Source organism: Apium graveolens, chromosome 3 (assembly GCF_009905375.1).
Source record: "Apium graveolens cultivar Ventura chromosome 3, ASM990537v1, whole genome shotgun sequence".
Lineage (NCBI taxonomy): Eukaryota > Viridiplantae > Streptophyta > Magnoliopsida > Apiales > Apiaceae > Apium > Apium graveolens.
Genome location: NC_133649.1, coordinates 122,910,324 through 122,927,453, shown reverse-complemented (window position 1 = coordinate 122,927,453; position 17,130 = coordinate 122,910,324).

Sequence of the window (17,130 nt, the reverse complement as noted above, 5' to 3'; positions counted from 1 at the left end):
AGAAATGCCGTCCTTTCCCTTTAGTTGAATGGAAGAATATTTGCATGCAAGGGTAAACATGTAATTTGATAATTATTAAGCAACTAATTTTCAAAGATTTATTTTTATATAATAAAATAAAAGTTCAAAAATTATAAAATTTATACCATAAAATAAATTTGATTTTTAGAAATTTTATAAAATCACTTTCAAAATTTGTGAAGAAAATATCTTTTAAAAGAAAATTTTTCCAAGGATTAGAATATTCCTTATAAATCAAAAATAAAGGAAATAAATAAACTTTTGCTTTGAAAAAATCATATACTACATACAACAAATTTATAATGCAGAAATTTTCATTCACACAAAGTACAACCATTAAGTATATTTACATTCGACTTTAATATCATTCAAAATCCACAGATAATATTACAAAAATGTCGGTCGTAACATCCTCTCCCCCTTAAGGGATTCTGTCCCCAGAATCTAAGAGAACAGATGAGGATACTGGGAACGCATATTAGACTTTAACTCCCAAGTTGATTCTTCGACCTTGGGGTTCCTCCAAAGTACTTTCACTAACTTTACCGACTTATTCCTAAGACTCTTTACTTGCCAGTCGAGTATTTTAACAGGTTGCTCCACAAATGACAGGTCTGCCTGAATTTCTACAGGTTTATATTCTATCACATGGCTGGCGTCAGGATTGTACTTCTTAAGTAACGACACATGGAACACATTATGCACATGCTGATACTGAGGTGGTAAGGCTAACTCGTAGGCTACATTCCCCACTTGACTCAAAATTTCAAAAGGACCTATATTCCTAGGTGCTAACTTCCCTTTCTTGCCAAATCTAGACAACTCTTTTCTTGGTGACACTTTCAACAAAACGGCTTCGCCTGCTTGGATCGAACATCCTTACGCGTTGGATCTGCATACTTCTTCTGTCTATCTTGAGCAGCAAGCAACCTTCTCTGAATTAACTTGACCGTGTCATGCAATTGTTGTACCAATTCCGAGCCTAGAATCCTTCCTTCTCCTACTTCATCCCAACTTGTCGGTGATCTACATTTTTGTCCGTACAAGGCTTTGTATGGTGGCATGCCAATACTGGAGTGATAGCTGTTGTTGTAAGAGAATTCAATCAATGGCAAGTGGTCGTCCCAACTTCCTGCAAAATCAATTGCACAACTGCGCAACATGTCTTCGATTGTTTGAATTGTCCTTTCGCTCTGACCATCAGTCTACGGGTGGTACGCCGTACTCATGTTCAATTTCGTGCCAAGACTTTCTTGAAATTGCTTCCAGAATCTCGAGTTAAATCGGGGATCTCTGTCTGAAACTATCGATACGGGTACTCCATGTCTTAGTACGATTTCACGCACGTACAGATGAACCAATTTGTCCAATGACGACTTCTCATTAATTGGAAGGAAATGCGCCGACTTCGTAAGGCGATCAACTATAACCCATATAGCGTCATGTCCGGATTTCGTTCGCGGTAGTCCCACTATAAAGTCCATAGCAATATTTTCCCATTTCCATTCTGGAATCTTTAGGGGATGAATTAATCCGCTTGGTCGTTGATGTTCCGCCTTCATTTTCTAACAAGTATAACACGTTGTAACCCATTCTGCCACGTCTCGCTTCATATTTGGCCACCAAAAGTTCTCCTTTAAGTCCCGATACATCTTGGTGCTTCCCAGGTGGATTGAAAATCTTGAATTGTGGGCTTCTTGTAGGATCTCATTCTTAAATTCAGGTACATGAGGAATCCAAATTCTTGAGGAAAACCTTATTATACCTTGCTCATCCCTTTGAGTGCCAATCTCTTCTCCAGTCAGCTGATTCTTCTCTTTCTCCATTACTTCTTCCTGACATTTCCTTATTTTTTCCACTAGTGTTGGATGAAAAGTCATTGTACGACAAACTTCTTCAACTATTCCATAATCACAAAGTTCTAATCCAATTTTTTTAATCTCTTCAGACAATTCCTTTGGTGTTGCCATCATATTCAATTTTTCCTTCCTACTTAAAGCATCGGCTACAACATTCGCCTTTCCAGGATGATAATTTATTGAGCAATCGTAGTCCTTGATCAATTCCAACCATCTTCTTTGCCTCATATTGAGCTCCTTTTGAGTGAAAATGTACTTTAAACTCTTGTGATATGTGTAGATTTCACACTTTTCTCCGTAGAGGTAATGTCTCCAAATCTTAAGTGCGAACACTATGGCAGCTAGTTCCAAGTCATGCGTCTGGTACTTCAACTCATGCGGTTTTAACTATCTTGACGCATACGCGAGCACCTTACTGTATTGCATTAGCACACAGCCCAATCCCTTATGTGAAGCGTCGCTGAATATCACAAAGTTTCCTTGGTCATCTGGTAGTACTAACACCGGAGCCGTTACCAACCCCTGTTTCAACTCTTGAAAGCTATCCTCACATTCTGCACTCCATTCGAACTTCTGATTCTTCCTGGTTAACTTAGTCAATGGCGCGGCAATTTTCGAAAAATCCTTGACAAACCTTCTATAATACCCTGCCAATCCTAGAAAACTTTACACTTCCGTAGGTGTCTTTGGCCTCTCCCAACTCATAATCGCCTCAATCTTTGCCGGATCTACTTTAACTCCTTCATTTCCAATGACGTGTCACAAAAATTGAACTTCCTTTAACCAAAACTCACATTTAGAAAACTTGGCATACAACTTCTCTTACCGAAGTATCTCCAATGCTATCCATAGGTGCTGCTTATGTTCTTCTTCCGACTTAGAATAAATAAGGATGTCATCAATGAATACTACTACGAACTTGTCCAAATACTTTTTAAATACCCAATTCATCAGATCGATAAATGCGGCAGGGGCATTAGTCAATCCAAACGACATTACTAAGAATTCATAATGTCCGTATCTGGTCCTGAATGCTATCTTGGGAATATCTTCTTCCTTGATCTTTAATTGATGGTATCCTAATCTCAAGTCAATCATTGAAAAGCACTTTGCTCCCTTCAGCTGATCAAATAGGTCATCTATTCTTGGTAGCGGGTAGCGGTTCTTGATCGTTACCTTATTCAACTCCCGATAATCTATACATAGCCGCATAATTGCATCCTTCTTTACAAACAAAACAGGTGATCCCCATGGTGACGTACTTGGCCGAATCACTCCTTTATCCAACAATTCTTGTAGTTGGCTCACCAACTCTTTCATTTCTACTGGTGCCATCCTATATGGGGCCTTTGAAACTGGTTCTGTGCCTGGAGCAAGGTTGATCTCAAACTCTATTTGTCGATCTAGTGGTAAGCCTGGTAGTTCATCTGGAAACATATCTGGGAACTCGTTAACTACGGGGATATCTTCTAAGCTGGGACTTCCTTTTTCTGAATCCACTACATAAGCTAGGAACGACTCACAACCTTTTCTAAGTAGCTTCTTAGCCTGAACGATTGTAAGAAATAGTTGCTCTTGCCTATGTCCCTTAAATACTACCTTCTCTCCACTCTTCATCTTTAAATACACTTTCTTGGTCTTACAATTAATCTGGGCATTATTCTTCCCTAACCAATCCATTCCTAAATTTATATCAAACTCTCCCAACTTGAAGAGTATCAAGTCGGCTGAAAACTTATGCCCCGAAATATCAATCTCACACTTCGGACAGAATTGGTTCACAGGAATCTTCTCTTGGTTCGCAATTACCACATTTACTACCTCGTTCATAATCATTTTATCACATTGAAGTTTATTAAAAAAAGTTTCTGATATGAAAGATCTTGTTGCTCCTGAATCAATCAATACTTTAGCTTTGACATTATTGAGTAAAAGTGTACCTGCTATCACCTCAAAGTTCTGAACAGCATCTTTCATTTTCAAATCAAATGTCCTTGCTGTTGCTTGCGGAGTTGTTGTAGGTGGTGGAGGTAATGCCAATACCTCGGCTGGCACGCTCGCACTGGTACTTGCCACATTCATTAGAGCTTTGACTGGTCCGGTTGTCTTGCACTCCCTAGCTATGTGTCCAGTTTTTCCACACTTGTAACATGTAACTCCTGGCTTCGGCATCTTACACTCATTTGCCAAATGTCCCTTCTGGTTGCACCTATAAAATGTCATGCTCAGCTTTTTACACATTCCGGGGTGCCTTCTTCCATAATGCTTGCATTCCAGTCTCTGGAGTCTGTTTTCTCCAACTTGTCCTTGGCTTGCCTGGCTGTTCCCGTTTGATTCTGGTCTTTTGCCCAAATTCCCTTTCTTTTGAAAATTTCCGCCCTTATGAAATCCAATCCTCTTTACATTCCGATCTTGTGTATTTCCGACTTCCGATTTTTCTCCATAAAATGGAACCTTTCTCTTCTTGTTATCCCTTTCCTTTCTGGACTGCATCCCATTGTTCTCAATCAGAGAAGCTTTCTATACTACTCCCGCATAAGTATAAAGTTCAAACATAGCCACTCTATCTCTGATCCAAGGCTCCAATGCTTATTGAAATCTCTTCGCGTTTTCCTCCTCAGTGCTGGTTTACTTTGTCACAAACCTTGACAACTCAGTGAACTTCTTCTCATACTCCAGTACAGACATATTCCCTTGCTTCAACTCAAGAAATTTATGCTCCATCTGATTCTGCATGTACTTAGGGTAATACTTTTCCATAAATAACTTCTTAAATCTTTCCCAAGAAACCTGCTGAGTTGCTTCCATAGCTTTTACTGATTCCCACCAATAGATGACTTCGCCCTTCAAGAAGTAAGTAACATATGGCGTCTTCTGATCGTCCCCTATCTGTACCAACTCAAAAGCCCTTTCCATTTCCTTAATCCATGTGTTAGCTATTATTGGGTCAGTGGTATCATGAAATGCAGGTTGATTCACATTCTGAAAAGCCTTGAAAATGACAACTTGTCGAGATGATACTGGTGGTTCGGGTGGTTGGTGTGGTTCACGGTTATATTGCTTTTCAATTCGTTGTTAAAGAGTTAGTTGTTGTTGAGCTATAGCATTGGTTTACTGTTGCAAAGTTTCTAGTAATCGAAGAATATTTGGATCTGTGGTAGATGTGGTTGCTGGGTTCTTCTTTTTGGGTGGCATGATCCTGAAATAAGAGTTATGTCAAAACAGGTATGAATGATGAAATAATTCGAGGGTATCGCATGGCATTCTTATTTACATATGAGGTCAAGTTTCAAATTAAACATATATGGTAATGCATATAAAGGCGTAAAATAACAGTTGATAGCAAATGGAACGATAGTGCATAATAATTGAAATTTAAAGGTCACAATACATCAGGATTAGGACAAAGTCTGATTCTAGAAATAACATGCTTATTTAAAGGAAACAACTGGGAATTCTACGAAGTCTGATAATACAACAACATGGAAGGTAGATAATGGAAAGAACTAAGGCTCCACTCCATCAGAACGGGGCTTGGTAGTCTTCTCCTCTCGAAGCATCTTCACAATGCTCTGGAGCTCATCCGCCACCATCTGGATGATATACTGGCTGGTGCGGTCTCGGTGTGATGGCATCTCCTCAAGATTAGTGTTGACGTACTGAACCAAAGTCTCAAGTCTCGCAGTCATCTGCTCCTTAGGCTTCCCTACATAGTTTCGGTTGTCCGGGTACACGTTCTTCAGTCGGTCTATCAGTCAGTCGTACTTTCCCTGAAGCATGTCAAACTCGCGCCTCAACTCACCATACACGGAGAAAGCAATAGTGTCATCTGACCTAGAGGATGACGATGAATGCGCCATTTGCTGACAAACCAATAAGAGGGGTATTAATAATAAGTTTACTTAACCTACTCTCTCGCATATTATCTATAGCCTATACATAAATCTTATAACCTATTTGGGCTGTCCAGGGACTCTAAAACGTAGCTCTGATACCAAAACCTGTCACACCCCCAACTTAACAAACAAAATAAATATAACTATTACAATATTTAAAAGAAAGTAAACATAACCGAATCGAAGATCTTACAGTTTAGGGTTTGGAACAGCCCAACACTACCATCTTTTACAACTAATTTTTAATATCGAGTCCTCACACAAAACTATCTCTTATTCGACCTGAGCTCGGACATACGCATCGGCGTCACAGGTTTTACGTGCTGTCTGCTTGAATCTAACCATAGCTGCTAGCTGTAATATCAGGGTAAAGCAAGGAGTGAGCCAAATGCTAAACAAGTGCTAAACTATATGATACACAACATAAATCGAGATATATATAAAAGAATGACATTGTGAAGACATAACCAATAATAACAAGAAATGAAACTTTGGGTGATGGCATCATTTGGTTGTATCAAAACATTTTCAAAATCGTATCTTAATTCGAAAATCATTTTATGACGCTACGGATTACAGCCGGTGATCAGCCGCGAAGTAATCCTGAACCTCGCTGGGTTCTAAAACATTAATGGGGTCCCTAGGCAACTTTTAAGCCTACAATATAAGTGTGGAAAGGACTCGCGTCTCAGTCCAGATCCACTATTCAAAGAAATTTTTTATCCCCCTTTGGGATTGAAAACCCATATTTTAATTATTTCAAAAATTGTGCCGATTAATAATAAAATCTCTTAAGTAGTAAACATTTTTATCAAGGGATTATAGATCAACTTAGAACACTGGAAATATGTCACCGAATTTCAGGGCCATGATCCACTCGACTTTACTATATTAGGGTAATTGAAAGGTTTCCATATACAAGAACTTTGACAAGGAGATTTAGCAAGGCTCTTGGATAATATGAAAGAGTAATGCCAAGCTAGGCTTAAAGCAATGGTTTTCGACAAGGTACAAGTACTAAAACATCAAGAAGATAAGCTTCATTAATAATAGGGGTGTTAAGTTATGAAGAAATGATTTTTAGCTCAAGGTATAACAGGATTGTCCATCTTCAGGGTATGAAAAAGGGGTTATCAAATCAATTAAGAACAACTTTGAAGAATATCTGGCTTTTAGGTATCAAGGTAAAGTTTCTATTGGGGTTCAAGCATCAGGGTGAGATGTCAATATCTTAGGAATCAATAGCATGTTAATTAAGAGGATCAATCTAGTATTATATCACTATTTTAATCAACAACAAATGCCAGCGCCAAGAAGCTCCTATAAGCATACCTTGCTTCTCTTCAATTACAACAAATCCAAGGCTTTCAACACAATCAGGATGTCACTTCTATAAAGATTGAGATTGATCAAATGAAAAAGGACATTTTTGAAAGGTTGGATTCTAAACTTCCAGAAGAGACAACTCAGGAAGAATTCTGATCTTGCCACAAAGATAGATTTCTTGGATACCAGAATAACTGCAATGGAAGCTTCTTTAATAGCTATATATCTACATCAAGCTCAGCAAACTCAACTGCTACAACAACTAGTGGTTACATAATTTCATCCTCCACTGTACTTGATGATAACAAAAGAGGGAGAAAAGCTCAAGTAAGGGGGAGAGGGAGAAAGGCTCAAGTAAAGGGGAGCTACAGCTAAACATACAAGTCAGCAAAGTGATTATGCCAACAATTGCTTTCACAAAGCCACCAGTGTTGGATAGCATTGATCTAATCCAAATAGCAGCTGAAAAGCTTGAGTCAAAGTCAAATCCTAAGATGCTTAATTTTACAGCTTTAGAGAAGGAACTAAAAGAAAAATGGAGAAAGATAGATGCAGATATTCAACAAAAGTTTGGGTCAATTCAGAAGCCAGACAAAACATTCATTCATCACTCTAAAGTCAAGAACATTTCTGTGAATGAAGTGATATGAATTATCTGGAAAAAGGCCAAACATCTTGCATCAAATCTCCAAAAGCATATTTTATCATGTAGCCTAAAAGAAACTATTCAAAGTTTTCAGATAAAAATCATATGGATACTGTGTATGAGACACCTAGGCCTGATGAGAAGAATCTGCTGGCTAGGTCAATTGCCTTCTACAAAGATCCAACTAATTCAATACTAAAAAGAAGATTAGCAAAGATTTACAAAAATGGTAAGAAAATTTGTGTGGTGGCTGGACACCCCATGTTTGTGGAAGCCAAAAAGGAAGAGAAAGAGAGAATCAGTCAAGAAAAGAAGCAAGCTGCTTTGGATGCTAAAAAGCTTAAACAAAAGAAGAAGCAAGCTGTTATCTTGGCCATGCTTCAAGCTATAAAAACCACAAAAGAAATTCCTGTACAACCAACCATAATTGCTGAACCTAAGGATCTGAAAGTACAAGAAGAACCACAGTAGAAAAGAAGATTCATATACAAACTCCATTCCAAGAGGAAATTGAACATTAATGATGAGGAAAAGGAAGACCAAATTCCCAAAAAGCCAACAACTACAACTCAGACATCAAAACCCTCAGTGGTATTTAAAGAATTCAAAGTGGTTGATCCAACAAGGAATATTCATGGTGAACCAATTGTTCCTAAGGATGAGCCAGTAGACTGGGATAGTTTGCCAATTCCTGAGCTAAATTTACCCATCTTCAAGACAAAGAAGACAAAGACAAGAGCTAGCAAGAAAGTGAATCCAGTGATTCTCAGATCCAAGACACCAATCAAAGCCAAATCTATAGTCAACAAGGGAGACATGTTGTATATTTGTGACATCAAGGAGTTTTCTAACATAAACCTTTACTTAGATGAATTGGAGGAAGTTAGAGGAATTGATGCTCACAGACATCTCCCTGAAAGGCTGGTATTCAAATACAAGGGAGGAAGAGAGATCATATGGCCACTTTATAGGATTCTATTAGAAAGCCAATATTTTTTTATAAAGTTCTACTCTTCATTCAAAAAGAACTTTGGGTACAATGTGATAGCAAGAAGACTAGTTCTAAAGAAGATTGAGGAGCTGAGGAGTACTAGAGCAAAAGATACACTTCCAAAAACTCTATCTATTCCCTTTACAGGAAAGAGAGTGTATCTCAGTCCCTATTGGCTGATGGAATTCAGGGATGAAAAAGGAGTTAGAAGATTCTTCAGATTGGAGGACCAATTGAGTATCTCTAGCAATGAGACTCTTTTGGAAATGCAGGAAATGCTAAATCTCTCAAAAGCTGATAAACTTGAAAGTCACAGACAACTCTAGAATTAAATTGAAGAAAACAACAGAAGGCTTGGAAAGAAATCCAGACAATCAAGGAAATAGATCTATCTGCTCAGACTAGTGGAGCACCTTGGTAAATATTTTGAGCAGTTTCTTTGTGTACTTTGTATTGTTCAATTTTCAGTAATTTTGTAGCACTTATCAGTTTTATCTACTATTTTTGAATCTGTATTTTTAGGATGTTTTTTTATCATCAAGTTTATCTTAATTTATGGCTACAATTCCAGTAGACATAAATTGGGGGAGATTGTTAGGAATATGTTATGTACTTGTTGATAAGCTATACAAAACACCTATGTAGATTTAACTTAGTGAATTTTGTAGCACCCGATGGATGATCAATTATAGTCCCGACGGATGATTCAATATAGTCCCGATGGATGACTAATTGATATCCACCGGGTGAGTAGTTAATGTAATAATAAGTAATGTAGCAGATTTCTGCAAACAACTTTGTGTAGATTCTGTAGTAGCATATGAGTGATGTTGACTGCTAGTAGATATGCAGAATAGGTTGATTAATTTTAAATATAAGATGTCTTATAATTCTCCATAAATGAAATGGAGTTAAGTGTCAAATAGCTACCTGACGGATGATCAACAAAGCTACCCGACAGATGATCAACAAAGCTACCCGACGGATAACAAGAAAGTACCCGACGGATGATCAATTCAAATATCTGTTGACAGTGACAACACAGTCACATGCGTCGAGTGTTTGCAAAAGGAATGTGGCAGCCTGTTTAGCAGGGTTTCGTGAACAAAGAAGCATTACCATTTCCTTGCTATTATGAAGATATTCAAAGATGCTGGAATAGAGTAGTGAAGCAGCATGAAGTTAGACTTGCTAGGCTTTATTTTATTATCCTGTCTTATTACCATGTAAACTTGGTGATATATAAACCAAGTGTAGCTAGTAGAACAAAAAACTAAGCAAACACATTTTAGAAGATAAATAGAAAAAGCTGTAACTGTTAAGAATTTCCCTGTAGTTTGTTTGTTCACTTGTAACAGCAGCTTTGAGCTATTCAACCTTCACAGGGTTCTCTCGATATATATATATATATATATATATATATATATAAATATATATATCTGGTGGATACATTCAAATCCACCAGAATGTTTTAAAGACTTGTGTTTTTATTACTTGTGTTTCGATTTATGTAATTCTTTCATTCCGCACTTTGCAAATCGAACACTTATATATTATTGAGTTAGAACAGTTTTAAAAATCTCAAAAAGAAGACAGAATTACATTCAACCCCCCTTCTGTAATTCTTGTTGTATTGTTAGGGAATAACAGATGCTATGAACAGTCCAGACTCCGAGAGATGGATGGAGGCCAAAAAATCCGCGATGAAATCTATGTATCAAAATAAAGTATTGACTTTAGTTGATCCACTCGAAGGGGTAAAACCTATAGGGTACAAGTGGGTTTTCAGGAAGAAAACTGACATGGATGGTAAAGTACTAACCTATAACACGCGACTAGTGGCAATAAAGTTTCAAACAAATTCATGGTATAGACTATGATGAGACTTTTTCACCGGTTACTATGGTCAAGTCCATCAGGACTTTGTTAGCAATAGTTGCTTACTTTAACTATGAGATTTGGAAAATGGATCTCAAAACTGCTTTCTTGTATGGGAGCCTTGAAGAGGATGTTTATATGATACAACCTGAGGGTTTTATCGATCCAAAGTTTGTTAAGATAGTTTGTAAGGTTCTTCTATCTATTTGTAGATTAAAGTAAGCCTCAAGGAGAATGAATATTCATTTTGATAAAATGGTAAAAAAGTTTGGCTTTATTCAAAATGAAAATGAACCATGTGTTTGCAAGAAGGTTAATGGGAGCCATGTGACATTCCTAGTATTATATGTAGATGACATATAACATATATGGAATGACATATCTTCTCTACAGGATGTTAAGACTTGGTTGAGAACTTGTTTCTCGATAAAAGACTTAGGCGATGCTCCCTATATATTAGGGGTCAAGATCTATAGAGATAGATTGAAGAGATTAATCGACCTAGTCGGAGTACATACATTGATAAATTATTGCATCATTTTATGATGCAAGAGACAAAGAAAGTATATGTTTCGATGTCTCATGGGATAGTGATCTCAAAAGATAAATGCCCCATAAATCATTAGATGATAAGGGCCGTTGAGAAAGTTCCAGATGCATCAGCAATTGGATCTATAATGTGTACAATGATATGTATTTATCATGTTATTTTGTATGCTTTGAGCATGACGAGCAGATACCAGTCTAATCAAGGTGAGGGTCACTAGATAGTTTTCAAGAATATTCTTAAGTACTTAAAGAAGACTAAAGATTTATTTTTGGTGTATGGAGAAGATAGGGAACTGGGGATAAAGGGTTAAATTGTTACTAGTTTCTGAACCTAATTTATGGATATACAAGGATGATTATGTGTCTATGTCTGATTTGTGTTTTGTCTAAATATAAGTTATATTAGCTGGAATGGTTCACAGCAAGAACATTGATGATTCTATAATGGAAGCCAAATATATTGATACTTTTGAAACAGCCAAGGAGAGTGTTTAGGCATGTCCTTAGGCGATATCACCTTATTAATGAGATTAATGATCAAGGAGATATATATATAAAGTGCATAGTAGTGATAGTGTTGCAGACCCACTGACTAAGGCTTTATCGCAGCAGAAGCATGATGATCATACTAGTTCCATGAGTATTAGATACATGGGTGATTGGCTCTAGTGCAAGTGGGAGATTGTTAGTGTTTGTGCCCGAGAGACAACACTATAATGTTTTAGTTTTAGACATTAGGATTATTAATGTTTATGTTCTATCGATTATTCCCTTTATAATGTATTAATTCTTAATTTACTGCGATATAAATCTTAGATTAATAAATGTCCTTGGAATATGATATGCAATTATATATCTCTAAGTACGTGACTTAGAAATGAGATTATGAGAATAGTATCAAATTCCTAAAGGTCCCTAGTCGAGTATTATTATTAAGGGACAATAATAATACATTAAGACTGGTGTGTTTGTTGACTGATGATCACATCTCATTGATCATAGGTATGATGATACTAAAGTCAAAAACACAGGAAAATGTATATTTGAAAACCGATTGTTGTAATATGAGACTGAAAACTCAGTGCTATGATGGTGCAATCGGAGCATCGTGATGAGTAAGTTATTTTGAAAAAGGGAATACCATATTTAGTTATCATCCAAATGATCTTTAACATGGTTATAGAAGAACAATAACAGAGATACCAACGTGATTAATGAGGTACGCTTCTATGAAACATTATCGGGATAGGTACTAATGAATTCGGGAAAGACCAAGCATGTATGAATTCGAGGAATAGGATTTTCAAAAAGTGAAGGTAAGATTAGTAACAAGCCCGTGTTAGCAATACTCGACGATAAAAATAGGATTTCATATGAAGTGTAATGATACATTTACGCAGCTTAAGGACCGTGATATATAGCATCCTAATAATGATCTAAAATAATCACGATAAGTTCCACACTATAAGGGGCGAAAAGTTTAACATACGAGGAAAATATGGATATTTTTTCCCAAAGTGTATACTTACGCTGGACACGAGGTAGAGGCTATAGTCAAAATAAAAAGGATTATGATTGAGAAATCTATTATCATCGAGGAAAGGCCAATATGGTGGCCGATACTTTAAGTAGGAAAAGATAGATTCAGATTAACAAATTTCAGGACAAGTGATGCGGAGGATTGCACGAATGAATTTTCAAGTTAAGACAATGTAAAGAGAACCCTTTATTACATAATGGAAAGAATTAATAATGCCTAGAAACTTAAAAGGATGTTAGTCATGACCGAATATGAAAAGGGATGTCATTGAGTAGGTAAGTAAGTACTCGACATGGTTGAAAGTGAAAACGGAAAGGCGAGAATTCAAATTTTGGCGATTGCGACTTGTAAATGACCCAAATGGAAGTAAGAGTTTATTATATTAAATTTTGAAGGATGATTATCAACAACCAAGTAAGTCGGTTTGAGGATTTTGAGTGATAGGTTAAATAAGACCGCTTATTTTATTATGCAAATGAAAGATCTCCACTCTACAAAATTGTTATGAACGTAGAAGAGATAATTAGTGAAAGAGACACTCCGTGACAATTGCGCCAGGCAAGGACCTAAGATTTAATTTCATAACGGGACTATTTCCCAAAATATTTTGTGAAAAAAGGACGAACATAGGCATAACTTAGAGTTCTTAAATCGACAAGTAGAATGAGAGGACTATCCAGACCATTAAAGATATGTCTAGCGGCTTACCTTTTATTGGGAACGGTTAGGAGAATCGCCTATCGTTAACAGAAAATTTGTGTAGATATACTTACCACGTGAGCATAAGGAAAATAGCCGCCGATATCCCTTACGAAGGATAATGTGGAAGAATGAAGGATGTCATTGTTAGAGTTGACAGAAGGCAAAGAAGATCGTACACGCCCTTTAAAGGCCATTGGTAGCAGTCCCCAATAAATGCGTATATGTCAAAGACACTAGCGAGAATAACAAATACAACCCAGAAGGTATCCTAGTACTATAAATATTATATGGGAAATGATTAAAGAAGTATGATCGATAGCGGAAGCTGAGCATTCCACGATTCTAAAATGTATCAATCGATTGCGTATGAAATGGTGCTTCCTTCAAGATGGCAACAAGACCCGACGTGCCTTACATTACTACATGAAGAAATGTTAAAATATGATGCTAAACATGTAACAAGAGACGAGCATGAAGATGTCCAACGGGAACTTCTTACATAAAATAATCGATAGAGTTGATGCGCCGAAATGAGCAAACATTAAGGAATGAAACTCTAGCACTGGTAACAGTGATGAAGAGGGAAACAAATAAGTTGGACCATTCCAAACGCTAGGAGATGCGCTAATATTCCATATTATAGATTTTTAAGGAAGATGAAGTGACCAGTTGACGTTAATCGAATTATCGATAATAACGAATTATCATGCGGGCATTGGAATGGCTACAAAGCCTTGTACGGAAGAAAGATTCATTCTCCCTTATGTTGGGAAGAAGTTGGTAAGCGGAGGATACTTAGACCATAGATGAGTCGACATACCAAAGAAATTTCTAGAATTCATTCGAACCCGGCTAGTGGCATCCCAGGATGAATAATAGAGATATGCGGACCAGAACTATAAAGACAGAAAGTACGAAGTAACATACCAAGTATTGTTGAAAGTGCCGACCGGGGAGGGAGTGATGAGATTCAAAAGGGAAAGAAATGTTGAACCCAAGGTTTATTGGACCGGTTGAAATCTTCAAAGGACTAAGAGATTTGACTTATATATTAGCACCATCGTCGAACAGTTGCCAAGTTTATAACGAGTATCACAAATCGATGTTAGGAAATTTAACCGACAACGCCAGACATATGATTGGAAGTGTGCTAATAAACTTGCGGCCAGACTTAACATATGTGGAGAAACATGTAGAGACCATAGGTCTCCAGGAACGAGTACTCTGAAATATATTTGACGGACGAGTGAAAATTTTAGGAAGAGATCAAATACTGCAAAGTCAATGTGAGAACTCGAGGTTGTCATGTGAGAAGCATATCCCTGCCTGTTTCTAGATTGATTCCGGGACCGAATCCTTTTAAGGGGGAAGATTGTAAAAACCCAAAATTTTGACATCGGTGAAAGACCTTTATGAATAGTAACCTTGCGGTTAAATAAAATTTTTTATGACCATACCATATATGAGTTTTTAATTTAAGATTCTGAGTTGATATTGTGATTATACGTACCAAATGAGTGTATGTAAACGCTATTAGTTTTCGAAGAAAACAAACTTTGAAAAATGACCGTATGAATGAACCATCAAGGATTACGAGAATCACAATATATTTACAAATTTAAATTCCTATAAATTCAAATTCAAGTACGATACTTCAAAACATAAAGAACGTATAAGAAAGGATTTACACCGCGAACCGTTTATGAGAGTTTATTACGAAAACGAATAAGCGACTAAGCGAATGTGTAGACGAATAAATAAACGTATTAAATCAAGCTAACTATACAAGCTAACTAGAGTAAGAAACTAACCATGGTTAAGTAGCCAAATAGTAACCTAGCTAAATAGGAATGATAACCTAAAAGCTAGCAAATAGTAACTAAGTACCTAAACTAAGTAGTATACATTGGAAACTAGGATGGCTAGCAAAGATTTCTATTGACTTAGTAGTACTAGGATATATACAAGATCATATATCACAATCTTTCACAAGAAGCATCCAAGAAAATTATAAAAACTCTCTCTCTCTCTTCAAAACACAATGCTGATTTCAAGAATACCATGGAAAGAAAAATTCATATCTCATGTTCTACTCATTTCAAAATCACCAAATTTTTACCAATCCTCTTTCATATCATGGGTAAGTCACGCACCAAATTTCAAGCCCATCCATGAAGTTTTCAATTTTATAAAAATGTTTGAATTTGAGGGTGAATAGCAACTCCGAAAATCACTAACTTATTTTCTTAAGTTTTCATGGAAGTTTAAGGCTCCTAAAGCTAGACCAAGACTTCATAAAGGATCTTAGGAATTTATTAAGTATTAAAAAGATTCAAGGAAGTTATAAATATTCATCCAAAATTTGTTAAAGTTTTAAGTTTCAAGAAAAGTAAGTATCTTGGATATAAGTATGGTTTTGATGATTGATTTGATATTTTCTTGATGTTTAGTTAGTTAGTATTAAGGTCGATGTTTGTTTTCTCAAGAACATTATGTTCTTGAGAGGAGTTAGTGTTTGAGATGATGATATGTTGGTTGTTGATGGTTGCATAATGATTTAGGACGTAAACGAAACTCGAATCGTAATCGTAACCTCGTTAAAATGAACAATTCACAACTTAAGTTTTCCGCAGACATTCCCGAATGTATAAACTGTAGTTTCTTGAAAATTAATACTTTATTATGATAGAAAATTTTATTAGGATCGTTTAGACGCTTGAATAACTTGATTTCAATTTACGGATCAAAAGTTATGACCGTTTAGTAAAAACGATTTGCGTAACAAAAACTCCTACAAATTATGAACTTTGTAAATAGAAATGATCGACTTAAAAATATTTCAAAATCATGAAATTTGAACAGAGATTAATAAATAGAGTTTATTAACGGCCATAAAAATTTCAAGTAAAAATATGGATATTTAGATTTTAAAAAAATGTCGGAGCCGAGGTCGCGCGGAGTACGAACATCAAAAAACAACCCCCTATTAGAAACTGCTTCTTCGGGATTTTAACCCTCTTCCTAGAAAACGGTGTTCTAAATTTTATCTAAATTGTGCACACGAAAACGGTGTGTCAATTGAGTTAACGGTTTGAGAGAAATCAATATTTTAGTGAAAGCGGTATGAATAGTAAAACTCCGTAGTTGACCGAATTTTTAAAAAGTTTTTCACCTATTTAAATTCATTTTATTAAAATGAAACTTTTATGATAAATATTAAAACAACTCAAGAAGCTCCTTGAGGTGGTTTTGCATTAAAGTATTAATTTTTCGATTTATTAAAAATGTTAGAGTGCGAATTGCGTAATAGTAACATTCGGTAAAGTCAACTCTAGAAGACCACTTTGACCGTCCGTTTCGACCACGGATTGATACTTATTTTGAGTCGGTCGAATATTGAAAAATATGAAGTATTGTACTTATTAGAAATGTCACGCCCCCAACTTGAACAGCAAAATAAATATAGCTATTACAAAATTTTAAAAGAAATAATACAACCAAATCCAAGATCTTACAGTTTAGGGTTTGGAACAGCCCAACACTACCAACTATTACATCTGATTTTAAAAACCGAGTCCTCACACAAACTACTATCACTTATTCTACCTGAGCTCGAACATAAGCATCAGCATCACAGGTATTACGGGCAGTCTGCTTGAATCTAACCATAGCTGCTAGCTGTAATATCAGGGTAAAGCAAGGAGTGAGCCAAATGCTCAACA